The sequence below is a fragment of the Tursiops truncatus genome, chromosome 19, assembly GCF_011762595.2.
Source record: "Tursiops truncatus isolate mTurTru1 chromosome 19, mTurTru1.mat.Y, whole genome shotgun sequence".
NCBI classification, from domain to species: Eukaryota; Metazoa; Chordata; class Mammalia; order Artiodactyla; family Delphinidae; genus Tursiops; species Tursiops truncatus.
This window is the reverse complement of record NC_047052.1, coordinates 24,551,122-24,568,144: the sequence shown is the minus strand read 5'-3', so window position 1 is coordinate 24,568,144 and position 17,023 is coordinate 24,551,122.

Below are 17,023 nucleotides of genomic sequence, written 5' to 3'. Positions count from 1 at the left end.
AAAACACTAATTGAAGGTGAGGAATAAGTGGAAAGGAAAAAATATACCAGGGGATGATTTCAAAAAATTTGAAAGTAATTAGAAGTTGAGTGTTTCACTTCTGAAACCATAGGATTATGCAGGAAATGTTGTATGTTTTATTTTGTAATATTTAAAAAATAAAAAGACATGAAAATAAAAGCAGATATTAAAATTGACAAGTTTTCATGTGAAATGACTTTTACGTGAGAATTGGTTTTGCTCAGCAGTCCCTTTCTTTATCTCCATTCTGTGAGAATTCTACTGAATCTTAACCCATGTTAAAGGCAGCAGATCAAGGTGAATATATTTATATCACATGATTTCCATCCTTCTCTGTACAGTTGGCTGGCTAATACGAAGAGCCAGTTCACAGTGGGCAGTGCATCTCTGCTGTGTCTTTTGGCACCAGAATTCAGGTTGGACTGTCTGAAAACAGGAGAAGCCAAGGGAAGTTAAGAGTGAAACAAGAAAAGGGAGGAAAAGGAAAAGGCAAGCGTTAATGATAGAGGAAAGAGCACACAATACATTTGAGATAATCAGGCTGGTTTTAGGGCAATTAGTTCTCAACTCCAGTCTCCAGAGCTCTAACCACCCTTAAATTTGTATATCTGAGGGAAGGCGATAACTACCTCCATCCCCTCAGCTGCACGAAACTAAAACCTCTTAGGCTACTCCCAGAAAACCTCTTTGACTAAAACACTTCAATACAGACTATTCACTTATATGATCCAATTAGTATAGCTTAAAATATGCCCATTTCAAATAACACCTTTAAAATGCAAATTGTAGATTGAAAATTCAGAGGAAAGACTATTTCCATACAAATAAAAATTATTGCAAAAAAAATCAGTCTGTCTTTTATGTTTCCCCCTAAATTGACTTACAACATACTCATTGGTTTTTATCTTTAGGTATATTAGACTCTAAATAAATTAACAGTGACTTTCTGAAAGAGGCCAGCAGATTCTCTCCCGTACTATACTAATACGGTAAACAGCTTAATCAGTAGTCATATAAGTAATTATGGTAATATGACAGATACTCGAATTTGGGGCATTTCTTTTTTTTTTTGTTAACATCTTTATTGTAGTGTAATTGCTTTATGGGGGCATTTCTTTATGTGAAACATTGTTGATGACAAATAACATTGCAATTCTCCTTTTATTAAGGGTTATAAGATGTGTAAGAAGGAAACTGCAGGGGAGTAAAGCTGATTTTTTTTTCTATGAAACTTTTAATCTTCTTTGAAACTGTCTAGCAAGCCACCATACAGTATCCTTTTTTCTCCCATCAATATACTAACGTAGATCTTTACAAGTGTTAGAAGCAATATCTGGCAGTTCAAACAGCTCAGTGAACATATTTATTCTTCCCAAATAAATGATAGTAAAGATTTTGTCAACGAAAAAAGAGAAGGTGCACATGAGATGTGGGTAGGGTCACCAGAAAGGTGAAATGCACAAATGACTCCAAATAGATCAAAAGATCTTGCTTGCTCCAAAATGACATTCCCCTCAGTATGCTTGGAGTGGAATGAAGAGTCATTTGAACATAATTGATGGAACCGAGTGAGAACTTCACAAAGAGATCTGGATAAATATCAGTCCCAGCTCCAAAGTGAGGTGAAGAATGGAAGGCAGTTTGTTAAGAAGTTTAGGGCATTTGGGCTTAATTAGTGAGATAAATTGTGACCAAATCACCTAACCTCTTGACCTTTAAAAAGGAAAAGTAAGCTTGAAAATTTTATATATCTTGACCTTGAAGAATTAAATACTTTTTTTTTTTTTTATCTCTTTAGGTTATCGTTCTCACTGAGTAGTGAATAGCATTCTATGATTGGGGCAACTTTCAACACAGGAGTGGTTTTATCATAGCTATGCCATCATTGTGCTGAACTATATCTTCTGAAGTGTTTTTCATAAAAAGAAGGTATCAGAAGATAACTTAAAAACAATAAATCCAATATCTTACCTAAGGGTCCAAACCTCTTTCTTTGCCTCATTGAAAGGGAAAACTGAAGGGTTATAAGATAAAATGGGTATTTTTAGAGTTGCAAAACTTGGTAGACTAAAAATACTAGTGAAAATTGATTGCATGTTAAAATGCTAAGCTATCTATAACCTTATTTTGAGATTCTTTGGTCACTATATCTGTCATGCCCATGCACAGGACTATAATATTCATACTTGTTATAGGTGGGGGTGGGGGTGAGAGAGAGGAAGGAAGGAGGGGGGGAGGTAAAAAGGAAAGAAAGATGTTAGTTCTAGTAAAAATGGTGAAAAATTATCTGAAAACAGAATAAGCAAGATGGGCCTTTTCTCATTTGACTCAGTCCACGTTAATATTAAGCTTAGGGATTTAGAGGAATAGATATAAAATACTATAAGTGTCATGGTAAGTGGCTGACTCAGGATTCTACATTTCACTGATTTTGCAAATACATAACCTATCTCAACTAGTTCTCCTATAAAAAAATATAAATCATTTGGTGGTATGAGGCAAAGATGGTTTATTAGACTTACAAAGCATAAGTTTACTGGTTTAGTATATAGTAAACTTTTAAATCATTGTTGTAACAAAGCATGCACTTTATTTCAGTACTTTCAGTGTATTGTTCCCAAGGAAAGGATATACAAGCGTGGGAATGTAAATAGAGGCAGAGCTCATAGTGGATAGGCAAACAAAGTTTGAGGATCTATCTACCTGCAAAGATATGGATCACCTGTAATCCCCAGTTTTGGAAGGAGCCATTGTAGGATGAAAGCCACATGCCACCTTTTTATTAATATGAAGCCTAAGGTTTTTCCATAGTCCCTGTAAGTAGCTGACACAGGATTTGAATAGTTCTTCTGTCTGCTTCCCTTCCTACTATAACTTTCCCAGGTCGTGGAGTGGTGTCAGGAAGGACAGAATTTCCTCTGTCCTTTTAGGATCTTCTGGCTCATCTAAGAATTAAATTGACATGAGCTAGATTAACAGGAGAAAATCAAATGTAATTTGATTTGTACATACAGGAACCCACGTACATGAGTGGTTCAGAGACAGAAAGGTAAAATGAGGTCTGTATGCCATCCTGAGCTAAGGATAGCTAAGGGACTTCCAAGAACAGGAGGGTCATTCACAGGATGATAAGAAGAGCAGTTATTTGGTATTTAGATGTTTGTCCTGCTGTATAGGTGGGGACACCTAGCTAAAATGTATCTCTGATAATAACTCTTTTTTAGAAAAATCCCCGATATAAATTCTTCTTTGTAGTTAAGGGAGGGGCAATATCTTCTCTTGAGCACACAGGGTCTCAGTTGCCTTTAGCTCAAAATAATCCACATGCCAAAGTGGCACATCTTGGGGAGGCTTGTTTTGAACCCCTACAGTGGTTACTAACATGGGTTCTGAAATCAGAAACCTATGATTAAACCCCATTCCTGTAGCTTCATGGATATGTGGCTTGGGCAAGCATTGTTGAACTACAGCGTCTGTCTGTCTCTTTCTCTCTAATAAAAGAAGAAGAAGAATCTGATAGTCCAGGTCTTCTGAGAAGTGTAAGCCGAGAGTGGATAAAATGGGCAAAGATTTTATTACAGAAAATGCATAGGTGAGGAAAAACAGGGAAGAAGAAAGAAAAGGCCGAGAGACTGTAAGATGTGATGCACAACATGAAAGAATGAGGGAATTGAGATTTGATGGAAGTGTTACAGATTGCCATTCAGTCCAAGAAGGGTCAGCAAAGCCATGAGGGTGTTCTCAAGATAATGTTGACTGTCAGAGGAGTGCTGAGTCTCCTGGGAATAGATCTCAGTCATTGACAGGGAGCAGCCCTAGCACGAAGGTGGCAATTAATTTCAAAGTGCAGCAGCTGGAGCTTCCCTGCAGTTGGAAGTCTGTGAGACACAGTTTCTTGACTACCACAGTGCACTATTCCCTTCATAGACAGATCATTAAGTAAGTGAATGCATGCAAAAGCACAATGTAAGCACTTAGCAAATATTACTTATCATTACTCCTATTGCTATTACTACTATACTTCTGTTACTACTACCACTGTGATTACTATTTATTACTAACTGATGTGTCCCATCTATTAGTCATATTTAAGTTTGACACTACCACTCTTAAATAACTGACATTTTTTGAGGCCTTAATTTTTTATGCCTCTCATGAGTACCTAACACAGAGTTCTGATATATTCTTGTTAGTGCCTTGAGAGTTATAGAACACAATAACATGCAGTCTGCTTATGTAGTGATGGATGTTGATGGGGAATGGACATGAGAATAAGACCTTTTTAAGTGGAACAGGAATGCCCTTTGATCAAACTTGCAGTCTGTGAAGACAGTCCTCACCACACTCATCTCGGCAGCCCATCCATCAGAGGAAGAGGATTGGTACTCAACAAAGGCACTTGGACCTTAAGTAAAATATTGGACACATTGTCTCACATTCTTTTTTAAGCTTGGTTAGGAAAGAGAAATTGTTCTCTTCAACTTGTTGCCAATATCAACTTACTTTTTTATGCTTTGTTTTAATGCAAAAAGAAGAACACACTTTGCCAAATCCCTTATCCTCAGATAACTGAAAATCTCTAAACGCCAGTTAGAATGATTGAGATTTTAGTTCAGTAACTGCAAAAAGAGAATTTTTAGATCTCCACTAAACAATCACCTTATTTCTTTCTTTACAAGAAACAGTGAGTGAGGCAGAGAAATGGTGAAAGGGAGCCATGGAGACATGCCTCCTCTGTGATTCCACTTGACTTGTCTGCTTGTGTTCAGGTAACACACCGTCAGCGCATTGGATCAGATGTATCTTAGAAGAAATGCACAAAGGCTTTGGAATTTATTAAAGCTTGACTAGAAATCTGTCTCCATCAAACTCTGTGGTTGGAGGCAAGTTGTTCCACATCTCTGTATCTCAGTTTCTTCATCTGGAAAATCAGAAAATGGCTTACAACCAAGGGATGGTGAAGCACAGTACAGTTGTCTCTTGGTACCCACAGGGACTTTGTTTCAAGAACCTGGCCTTTACCAAAATCTACGGATTCTCAAGTCCCTTATATAAAATGGCTTAGTATTTGCATATAACTTACACACATCCTCCCATATACTTTAAATCACTTCTATATTACTTATAATACTTAAAGTATAAATGCTGTGTAAATCGTTGCCACCACATGGAAAATTCAAGTTTTGCTTTTTGGAACTTTCTGGAGTTTTTTTTTTTCCTCCCAAATATTTTTGATCCATGGTGGATGGAGTACAAGGATGGTTGAGTCCAAGTTTGGTTGAATCCCTAGATGGGGAACTCGTGAATACAGAGAGCTGATTGATGTAGTATATGCAGAATGTGTAGTGCACAGTGGCTGCTAAAAATATAAATGACTACTATCTTCATTTATTCAGAAGTTACAGTGTATTATCTTTCTTACTCAACATTTACAACTCTTACTAACCCTATCAATCACCCAAAGAAATCAGTGAATATAAGTTATTCTTGTTCAACAAATCTTTAGCAGTGCTGAAGACCGCATATATTTGTTTTCTCTTGTTTTAGTCATTAATATCTTCATTCATTAATTCATAAATTAAAGCAGCAGAGTATTGTGATAAGAATACAATTTCCCTAGGTTTATATATCACCCCTGGTGCCTAGTGATGTTGAGCATCTTTTCATGCTCCTGTTGCCCATCTGTATGTCTTCTTTGGAAAATTAAATGTCTGTTCAGGTTATCTGCCCATTTTTTAATTGGGTTGTTTTTTTGATGTTGAGTTGTATAAGTTCTTTGCATATTTTGGATACTAAACCCTTAATAGATATATCATCTACAAATATCTTGTCCCATTTAAGGGCTGGCTTTTTCATTTTGTTGATAGTTTTCTTCACTGTGCAAAAGCTTTTTAGTTTGATGTAGTCCCATTTGTTTAACTTTGCTTTTGTTTCCCTTGTCTGAAGAGAGATATCGAAAAAAAAATATTGCTAGGACCCATATCAAATAGCATACTGCCTATATTTTCTTCTAGGAGTTTTGTGGTTTCAGGTTTTACATTTAAGTCTTTAATCCATATTGAATTTATTTTTATATAGATGTGGAAAGTAGTCCAGTTTGACTCTTTTGCATAGTTGTCCAGTTTTCCTAACATAACTTATTGTAGAGGCTGTCTTTTCCCCATTGTATATTCTTGCCTCCTTTGTCACAGATTAATTGACTATATATATAACTGTGGGTTCATTTCTGAGCTCCCTATTCTGTTTCATTGATCTACGTGTGTGTGTTTTTGTGCCAGTGCCATACTGTTTTAATTACTGTAGCTTTGTAGCATAGTTTTGAAATCAAGGCGTGTGATACCTCTAGCATTGTTCTTCTTTTTCAGGATTGTTTTGGCTATTCTGGGTCTTTTGTGTTTTCATATGAATTTTAGAGTTATTTGTTTTAGTTTTGTGAAAAAATGCCATTGGTATTTTGATAAGGATTGCATTGAATTTATAGATTGCCTTGGCTAGTATGGTCATTTTAACAATATTAATTCTTCCAATCCATGAACACGGTATATATTTCCATTTGTGTCATCTTCAATTTCTTTCATCAGTGTCTTATACTTCTCTGAGTACAGGTGTTCAGGTTTTTACCTCCTTAGTTAGATTTATTCCTTAGTATTTTAATTATTTTTGATTTGATTGTAAATGTGATTGGTTTATTAATTGCTCTTTCTGATAGTTCATTGTTAGTGTATAGAAATAAAACAGAGTTCTATGTATTAATTTGTATCCTGCAAATTTACTGAAATCATTTTTTAGTTGTAATAGTTTTCTCATGTCATCTTTAGGGTTTTCTATAGATAGTATGTCATCTGCAGATAGGATAAACTGTCACTATTCAACATAATTGAGAACATAAAATGGACAATATTTGTGTTGGTCACGGTTGACTGTTATTTTGTGTGTAATTTAAGTATACCTTCGCAACAAAATGGTTCTTGGGGGCCTTTCTGACTGTGTTTTTAATATTATTTGTATAAACAGTTTTGTCAAAGCCAACATAATCACAAAAGTGTTTGCTTCTTTGTCCATCTTTTTGTGTTCCTCCACTCTCTTATACTCCCGACGTTTCCTCACCTCTTGAAAAATGACCTATATAAGATACTTTGAAACCTCTACATTTTTAGAATTATGTTGGCCCTCACTGTCAATTACTGTGTTTGGAAGCACTAGGGAAAAGAAGGTCCACACATTTATTACCGAGTAAAATAGTAGGGAGTTTCCCAGATTCAGTAACCATGTTATTCCATTAGCCCTGAGCAACCTCTCTTGAGGAAGGGGAATGGAATGCATCATAAACTCTTCTCTTGTTAGAGCACTGCAGCCTGACTGTAGTAAACATGATCTCTATTGTTAATAATGAATTCCTATATTTTATTTTTCCTTTTTCTATTTTTAAATTTATTTAAAATATTTATTTATACATACATACATACGTACATACATACGTACATACATACATATTGGATGCTTGTAATTTATTTTCCACTTGGTGCAAGATAAACAGTTATGGGGTGTCAGGAAAGTTCATATATAGCTTGGATAATAAACAGTGAAATTCTCTCAACTTCCTTTTTGATGTTTTGCTCTTTTTATATTAAAGAACCCAAACTATATTTTATTTTTCCTTTGGCATTTGCATTCATTCCTCATTTTTTTTTTTTTTTTTTTGCGGTACGCGGGCCTCTTACTGTTGTGGCCTCTCCCGTTGCGGAGCACAGGCTCCAGACGCACAGGCTCAGCAGCCATGGCTCACGGGCCTAGCCGCTCCGCGACATGTGGGATCTTCCTGGACCGGGGCACGAACCTGTGTCCCCTGCATCGGCAGGTGGACTCTCAACCACTGCACCACCAGGGAAGCCCTCATTCCTCATTGTTATGTTTAAAAAATGGAGGAAAAAATCCAATGACACCCCAGAATCTCTAATCAGAACATGTGTTTGGAATTAGTATGACAGTTATTAGATAGGCTGTTGCTCATTCATTTCCATCAACTGCAGGTATTGTGATCTTGCTTAAAGGTATCCAAGAGTCTAAGATTAGTGACTTTAACATAACATATTTGGTGAGAATATTGATTGAAACAATAATGATCATTGAAAAATTTTTATTTTCTAAAAGCAATTTGCATTATAGCCCCTCGAAACTGGAGTCTAGTATAAACATTTCATGATTTGAACCTAGAGAAGTATTAACCTGGGTAGTGAATTTCTTAAAGAAAATAAAAGTGGTATTTCCATAGCTTAATAAATTTAGGATTTGATCTAATTCCCATCCTCACCTACCTGTGCACCAATATTAAGAAGCCAACGCAAATGACATAGAAGATAGGGGTTGATCAGGGTTCTATTACAGCCAAAAGATGGTGTCTTCTTAGAATTTATTCGATATTAAAATATTAAACAGGGCTTCCCTGGTGGCGCAGTGGTTGAGAGTCTGCCTGCTAATGCAGGGGACACGGGTTCGAGCCCTGGTCTGGGAGGATCCCACATGCCACGGAGCGGCTGGGTCCGTGAGCCACAGCTACTGAGCCTGTGTGTCTGGAACCTGTGCTCTGCAACAGGAGAGGCCGCGATAGTGAGAGGCCCGCGCACCACGATGAGGAGTGGCCCCCGCTTGCCGCAACTAGAGAAAGCCCTTGCACAGAAACGAAGACCCAACACAGCAAAAAAAAAAAAAAAGAAAAATTAAACAATTGAAATATTCAATTCAAAATAGTGTCACACTAATTGTGTTCACATGTTTTAACTTCCTTCATATACAATTTTAAAAAATGCAGCACATTTTCATAACTACATTTAATGTTCAATACATATTCCAATTGCTGTTTTAAATTTCCTTCATAGCATGTTCAATGAACTGGTTATATATATGTATATTTTAATTTTATTATCACTAATAGTTACAGTCTAACATAACATCACCCAAAGGAGTGCTTACGTTTTTTTTCTTGTTGTCACCTTAAGATAATACCAGATTTTGCTAATCACTTAAAGTTTTAAAGTAATAACTTTATTTCTGGAAGAAATATTTTCACCTAAAATTAGAACTGTGCTCACTAATCTCTTTGTTCCTTCAGATCCACTCTCTTTCCTGTGTGTGTGTGTGTGTGTGTGCGCGTGTGTGTGTGAGAGAGAGAGAGAGAAATCAGTATGGAGAGGATCCAAGAATCGTCTCCTGTGGAAAAACCTTTCTTCACATTATTATGATTTTTTTCCCCTAATCCCTAAGAAGTGAAGAATCAGAGTGGGTTTGCCTGAGGAATATGTGGGTTTGGAGAAAAAGGAGAACAAAGCAAATTTCCAGTGTTGAGAAAGAATCAGGATCTAAGGAAACCTTAAAATAAATTGGTTAAGGAAGAAAGGCCCAAGTGGAGCTTGATCCTTAGAGGGGACACTTAGAAAAGGCACACTTGAAAGAGGAATGACACAAATAATGTTACTATATTTTTATGCCTTTATTGACTGAGCTCTTACTATGTGCCATCAACTTTGAGCATGACTGTCCTTATTCTCATTTTATACTTGAGGAAAGTGAAATAAACTTTCCCTGAAATTCTCAAGTAAAGCAGAGAATTTTAAAAACTAGTTCTCTCTTATCTCATTCCTAATTACAGTGTCCAAATTCAGGCTGTTCTTTAAATGAAAATGCAACAATGCAGATAGAAGACAGCTTCTGTCTGCAAGTGTCAAATATGTGGTCAGTCTATCTTTCATGGTTTGTCAAGATCAGAAAGCAAAATAGAGGATGAACGTTTTGTTCAGATACTAAAAGATTAGCCTCCACGACTGTGACAAAACCATCTTACACTGAATGAGTGTAAGAAGCAGAGCTAAGTCCCATAGGAATGAACTGGGGAATCTTAGGCGATAGTTCCTAGAGTTCATGGAGAGTCCTAAAGCCTCTTCCTAAAAGGGTAGTAGGGGAGGATTTAATCATCAGGCTCATGATTTGATTAGACCTTCCTCCAGATTCTCCTCTTGCTTGTCTACCCATTTACTTCTGACAGCTGGGTTGTTATTTTTTTCCCATAAAAAACTCATTTTGATTGAGTGGATACAAGTGAATTACGCTTTTCCTTAATAGAAATGTCTAGAACCTCCTTAGCATCTGATATTTGCTAAGACCTGTAGGCTTGCTTTAAATCAGCTGCTAGGAAAACAACATAAATAAAATTCTATGGTTAGATAGTTTTTCTTGCACTGTACTTGTGACTATAAGCTTCCTCTGCAAAGCCTGACATTAAAATCATTTCACTTGCTGGATGGATATAAAGTAAATCTTAAAAAATAAACCCAAACTAGCTAGGTTAATAAAATTGTGTGTGTGTTTTATTTAAGGACATAGTTTTCATTAAAAAACAAATTTCAAGGTAGAGTGTGGGTGAATACTTAAAATATTTTGGTAAAAATAAACTTATAAAGCTTAATTCTTTTGAAAACATGTTTTTCAAAGTTGATCAAAGAAGTCAATGATCGCTGAAGATATTCATTGAATACTGTTCACTTTAATAATTCGAAATGGCGAGTCATTCCAAGACACACATCTCTTGCTACTTGTGTTTTTAACTGTATCTATTTATGTTTTGAGCCAATAACTGAACAGATCCAATATATACACTCAGTCTTTCCTGGTTGTCTGATATCAAAGCAAATTCCCTTTTTTCTTTTCTTTCTTCCAAACTTCTTTGCTATTTTGTCATCAGATGTCTTGAAATTTTACAATAACTAGTCATCGAGAGGCCACTCTATGACTATGTCTCCAAAACATTTTGGCCATATATGTGTTGGTCTAAATTATATTGTAATGATTAACAGTGTTGTTCAGAAAGGCTATGTGAAATATTCCACTTGGGGAAATGTGAGAATAGTGAATAGGAATCACAATGTTCAGCTTCTTTCATGTGTTTATGCTAAGGAAAAATACACTAATCTCTCTCTTTTCAATTACTGAATTTAGCATTAATGTTTAAGTTCTGCTGTTTAACGTTGGTTTGATTTTTGAGGCGTTCATACATCCTAAACTAATACCAAAGGTGATATCTTTACCCCTTAAAATCTCAGATTTGAAACTTAATGAAATGGCTTTCACAGAAACAAAATAATCAGAAAATTTTTTGCCCTTTTCTAATTATATAGATAATTACATACACACATATTTACACTAACCAATGACATTGGGTATCTTTTAAAAAAAATAAGAATAAAAAACTGATTAATTAAAAGGGGGTAGATTTAAAAGGAAAATTTTACTGGCAGTAAATGCTTTGCCTGTATTTTAGGACTTATTTCTTTCAGGATTTTCTGGAGCATCATTCCCTATAATTTTAGGAAATGGAACCACTTTTCCAAAAGGAAAATGTATCCACTATAGCAAAGGTCACCTATTTGGGCAGACATCAATAAAACCCTAATATTCAGGATAGTGAGTGTTTTTTCCCCCCTGTTGACAGACTTGGGGGATGTTACATATTATAAATATGGGTGACTAATTCCTAATTAGGAACTCATTAGCAGCTCTGCAACTGTAGAGTATGATGGATTTGTAGCCAATTTTGAAGAAGTCACAGTAAATGACCTCTGGCCCAAGACTTTCCCATCTGTCCATCATTTAATACCATTTTTTTTTCATTTTTTTTTAAATGCTAGAAAATGTAATTATTCTGGCTCCACTTGAGAAAGTACACAAGGCCATTTCTCTTACAACATTATTGTATTTAATTATATATTGATACTAATAAATGCATTATTGGCTTTTGATTTTCTTACAGGAAAATTTCATCCTCTACATCTCTTATTTGAATTAGCTATTCTTCCTCTTAAAAATATTGATTAAGGACAGGTATGAATGTGTCAGCTTGTGAGATATACACATTAATTCAGAAGATTAAGATAAACAAAAAGGAAATGACATTTTGGTGATTCCCATAGCAACTGTGGAATTGTACAACAAAGCACATTCACCATTCTAAAGGGAACATTTTTACATTAACAAAAGATATGTTATTAAAACAAATGTTTTAATTATTGTCATTCTTAAAAGCCAGAAGAGGAAATCTATTTCTTAGAGTGAAATATGGAGTACAAAATAAATCATTTTATTTTAAAATTTAACAATGATGCCCTTAACATTTCAAATCATGTTAAACTCAGTCATATTTAAAAAATACATAATGTAGTTTTTTCTTTTTTTTCTTATTTTCTATTTTTGTTAGGTTCATATTTATATAATTTAGAGAGAGTGTGAAGTTCAACAGGGAAAATTTTTTAACTTTAACTTCCTCCATTATGTCCTACAAATTTTCCAATGGATGTAAGGAGATATTTTTTCTACTTGCATAAAAGTAGAAAATGATAAACAGATAGTTTTATTTTAATTTTTTCAAGCTCTGTGTGGATTAGAGCTGATAAGTTCTATGCAAAGCAAAAAAAAAAAAAAAAAAGAAGTATGTGGTTGCAAGAGCTGGAAAGTTCTGCTCTCTTCCAATCCCTTAATTTTAATACTTATGAAATTTGATGTGCAGAATTGGAGAATCACATTACCAAGGGTTTTTTCTTTTTTGGTTTTTGGTTTTGTTTGTTTGTTTTTTAATGTTTGTTTGTTTCTCTGTTTTGCTTTCAAAATAAAACTTGGCTTTCATGCCTGATGGGTTCTTCCATGTAAACCATAATAAGTTCCAGTTCTTATTCATTCATCAAAGATATATTGAGTTGCTATTAGATACTAGATCCTGATAGGACTGGGAATAGTGAAATTATAAGCAGATACGATAATTGTTCTGTTATAGAGAAAATCCGGCATAGAGGACAGATGTTCAATAAAAAAAATATAATGAAAATTGGAGATTGAGATGGGAAAGAACAGAGTGTTATGGGTGAGTGTTAAGGAAAGCATAAGCAAGTCTACGGGGCTTAGAAAAGCCTTCACCAATGAAGTGATGTTTAAGCTAAGGCCTCATGTGCTCTAGACTAAGTTTATAGGGTAAGTTTTAAAACACGGATGGGGAGAAAAAAAATAATAACACTCTTCCTGTCCATAAAAAGTCAAAGGATACATTGGTATTAGGCAGGTTGCAAACCTTTGCATTTGATGGCTTATTTGAAAGCTTATTTTGTTCAGTTTATTTCTGTATGTATATCTATTTTTTGACCTTAGAAAAGAAGCAGTGATTTTTTTTAAAGTGAGAAATAGTCAAGACAAACAGATTTAATGTATATTTTGGCATAAAAACCTCACATATTTTATATGCTGTTATCCAATGTAAATGCGGAGGTAGAAGTTAATTTAGGTATATTTTTGTCAAAGGTCTAATCGACAGTGGAAATAAACAGAAAATAACTTTATGAAAGCCACTATTGCATGGTCTCATGATAGCTGAGGCTCAAAAAAGAGTGAAAAAAGAGGTCGAGCTGCCCACCAATTGAACGCACGACCTCGTGAGAGAATGAACTGTTACTACAGTGGTTACACAAAAGCTAGAGTTCTTTGGAGATTAAATAAAACAGAAAAGAGATGAGAAAGTCTCCCAGATGACAGGCTTCCCTAGGACTGAGTTTTCCCTCTGTGTCACTGGGAGCCACTGACAGGTAATGAGCAGGAGCAGGATGAGGACCGTGAACCAGGCACATAGGGTTAGGTAGAAGGCCTGGATCAAAGAAGATGCAGTTAATAAAGGACCAGAAATCAAAGTTGGTGTGGGAAAATATTCAGCCAAGGAAAAGTGGCACACTTGAATGAAGGCTGTCTAGTACCACACTATGTAAATCCTGGTTCTTGCAGTATAAGATATTGCTCCTAAATTGTTTAACCTGTGTTCATCTTATCTCCACAAAGAGTGAAAAACTACCTGGCAGACAAGGTCCACACGTCATAACTATGGAGCAGCTCCAGGTTTATTTGAACAGTAATGATCTGAGAGCTGACACTGATAAAATACTCTTTCACCAGTCCAGTAGAATTCAGTTATTAAGATGCTGCACTCATTGCCCTGAACTGACTGACATTTTATGTCTGACTTGAGATCATGTAGACACTGACTCTGATCAGCAGTCACACTGGATCACATCTCCCTGGTTTTCTCCTCTGCTTTTAAGGCTCATGGGATTACATTTAGCCTATGCAGATAATCCAGGATTATCGCTTTAATTTAAGGTCAACTAATCAGCAACCTTAATTACATCTGCAGAGTCTCTTTGCTATGTAAGGTAACATATTCACAGGTGTTATACCTCATCATATTCACAGTTCCAGAAACTAGGGCATGAACTATTCTTGGGGGGCAAAATTCTACTTCAGAGATGACATTTTTCCCCTTGCGGAGTAGGAGGAACGGTCAAGTGTTAACAGGGAGGGAGGAAAGGCTGAAATGACAGATTATTAGCTACAGGATAGTTTTTCTCCACAAGTGGTAGTTAAACATGTTTATGTTATTAAAAAAAATACAAAGTGAAATTTATTCTTTGCCTTCCTGTCCACGGCTCCCAACATCACTTTTTGCCAAAAATTAAACACAGCTGATTTGGTGTTCGAAATAAATATGTATTTATTCAAAAATAGGTTTTATTTGTTTTTCATAAATCATATAATCAAGAATATATTGTTTTGCAATTTGTGTTTTTTTCTTAATATCTCCTGGATACCACTTCATAGCCATGTATATTAATTATTCTCATGCTTTATACTACTCTATATGCATATACATTTAAATATAATATAAATAAATTTAAATTTAACTATTGCCGCAATAAGGACATCGAGGCTTATTTCTAAGTTTTTTATTGCTAGGCTAATGCTTTAATTAGCCTTCTTGTATATGTTTCTTAATATATATGTGTAAATATATTCTTAAGATATGCACCTGGAAAAGAGTTTCTGAATAAAATGGTATACACATTTAATACTATTGCTTATACCCCTGCACAAATTGGTGCCACTTTACACTTGTATTAAGAGTATGAGGCTATCCATTTCTTTCCAGAACTTTATATTATTATCCATTGTGAGGTCTGCAAGTCTAATGAGTGAAAAACAGTATCTTGTTCATTTTTTATTTAAATATTTTATATGTAATAACAATGTGAATATCTTAAAGTACTTTGCAATTTTTTCTAATGGGTTATCTGTTTCTTAAGAATTTGTAGAAGACTGTTTCAATAGTTTTGATTCCAATGCTTTCTGCTGTTTAGTTTGCACATGTGTGTCTGTTTATATCTCCATAACCATTCAGTCTGTTAACTTAATATGTTTTCTCTTTTTGATGTTCGCTTTTTATGTATTGTTTAATAAGGCCTTGTTTAATACAAAGGTATAACCAGATTATATAGTATGTTTTTTTCTCTCTCTGTCTCTTTGTCTCTCTTTCTATATATATATATGTATCTCTCTCTCTCTCCAAGATTATATCTCTTTGCCTATAAAGACATAGAATATATGTATACATATACACAAAAATAAGGTGAAGATGGAAGCACAATGAATAATTATACATATAGTTAATAACATTGTATTATAGGTATTATATATAATTCAGTGTGGTTCTGCCTATACCTTATTATTGTATATATATTTTGTGTATATTATATATACAATAATAATATAGATTCTATATAATTTTACATATAATTATTTAATGTGTTCCCATTTGTACTTGTTTTTTTGGAGTTTTTGAACTATGGGAGATACAGGTCTGTCTTTAATATTTCATAAATGTATTGTTAATTATTTCAACATCTCTTATTTTTCATTGCATTCCCCCCCCAGTCATTTGAAATGTTACATTTAATTATTCTATTTCTTTAACTACACGAGTATATCAAGTCCTGATATACCTGCCATTACAATGCAGCCAGTATTTTAATTACTATAGCTAAAAAAGTCTTAATATCTGATAGAATATGTTCACTTTTTTTCAAAATTTCTTCACAGTTTTTGTAAACTAAGAGTTCTCTATTAATTATGAAATCACAATATTTATTTCCTTAAGAAACCTCGATGAAATTTTGATTGGGATTGCATTAAATTTATTGATTAATTTGAATAAACTTGGCATAAGTGTCATATTGAGATTTTCATCCATGAACATATTTCAATTATTCAAGACTTTTATTATGGACGTCATTCAGAGAGTTTTATCATTATCTCTGTAAAGATCCTGCATTTATATATATATGTATATATATAAACATAATTTATTGGCTTTTCCTGTGATACTCTACTGTATCTACTGTGCAGGTTATCTGGGGAAAGGTTTAGGGCACTAGGGTAAAATCTTTTGAATTTAAGTGCTTCTGGTAGCTCAGAGTTTGACAGTTCACCTTAATTAACATTCCATCTCTAAAATCTGTGTTTTATCCTTAAGTGTTACCACATGAGGGCAGACACTCCTATTCCTAAAACCTGACCCTAAGATGAGTCGTGGAGCTCTGCTGAAGCCAGTTATCAAACAATACCCTTTAACTAAACGTTATGTTGGTTGGTTGGTTGGTTAGCTTGCTTTTTCTTGAGTACCTACTCTTATCCAGCAATGAAGTGTTTTTGGTGGCATTTCCAGTGTTCACAGCATTATACTGAAATAATTTTGGGGCTGCTTCTGTCTTCTTTGCATATTTAAGCTCTTTCTTATAGTTTTCAGCCCTCCAGATGATCCCTCTTTTAATGTCCTTAATGATTTGGACTTAATATGTGCTTTTTATTCTTTATGCCATTTTACTGCATTTGTAGGTGGAAAAGATTATCGCATTAAGTATATATCTTGAAAGGAAATTGTAATAGTTTAAAAATGAGCAGCATTCCAACAATTTCAGACAATTAAGGTGAAAAAGAGAAGCTTAAAAATTTGTATTAATTTACAAATATTTTTGGTTTATTATCTATAACATGATATGGAAATATAGTTTTATTACCTGCCAAGCACTTTAAATTATGCTTAATATTCTCGTGTTTCTGATTAATTTTTTCTTAAATGGTATTTGAA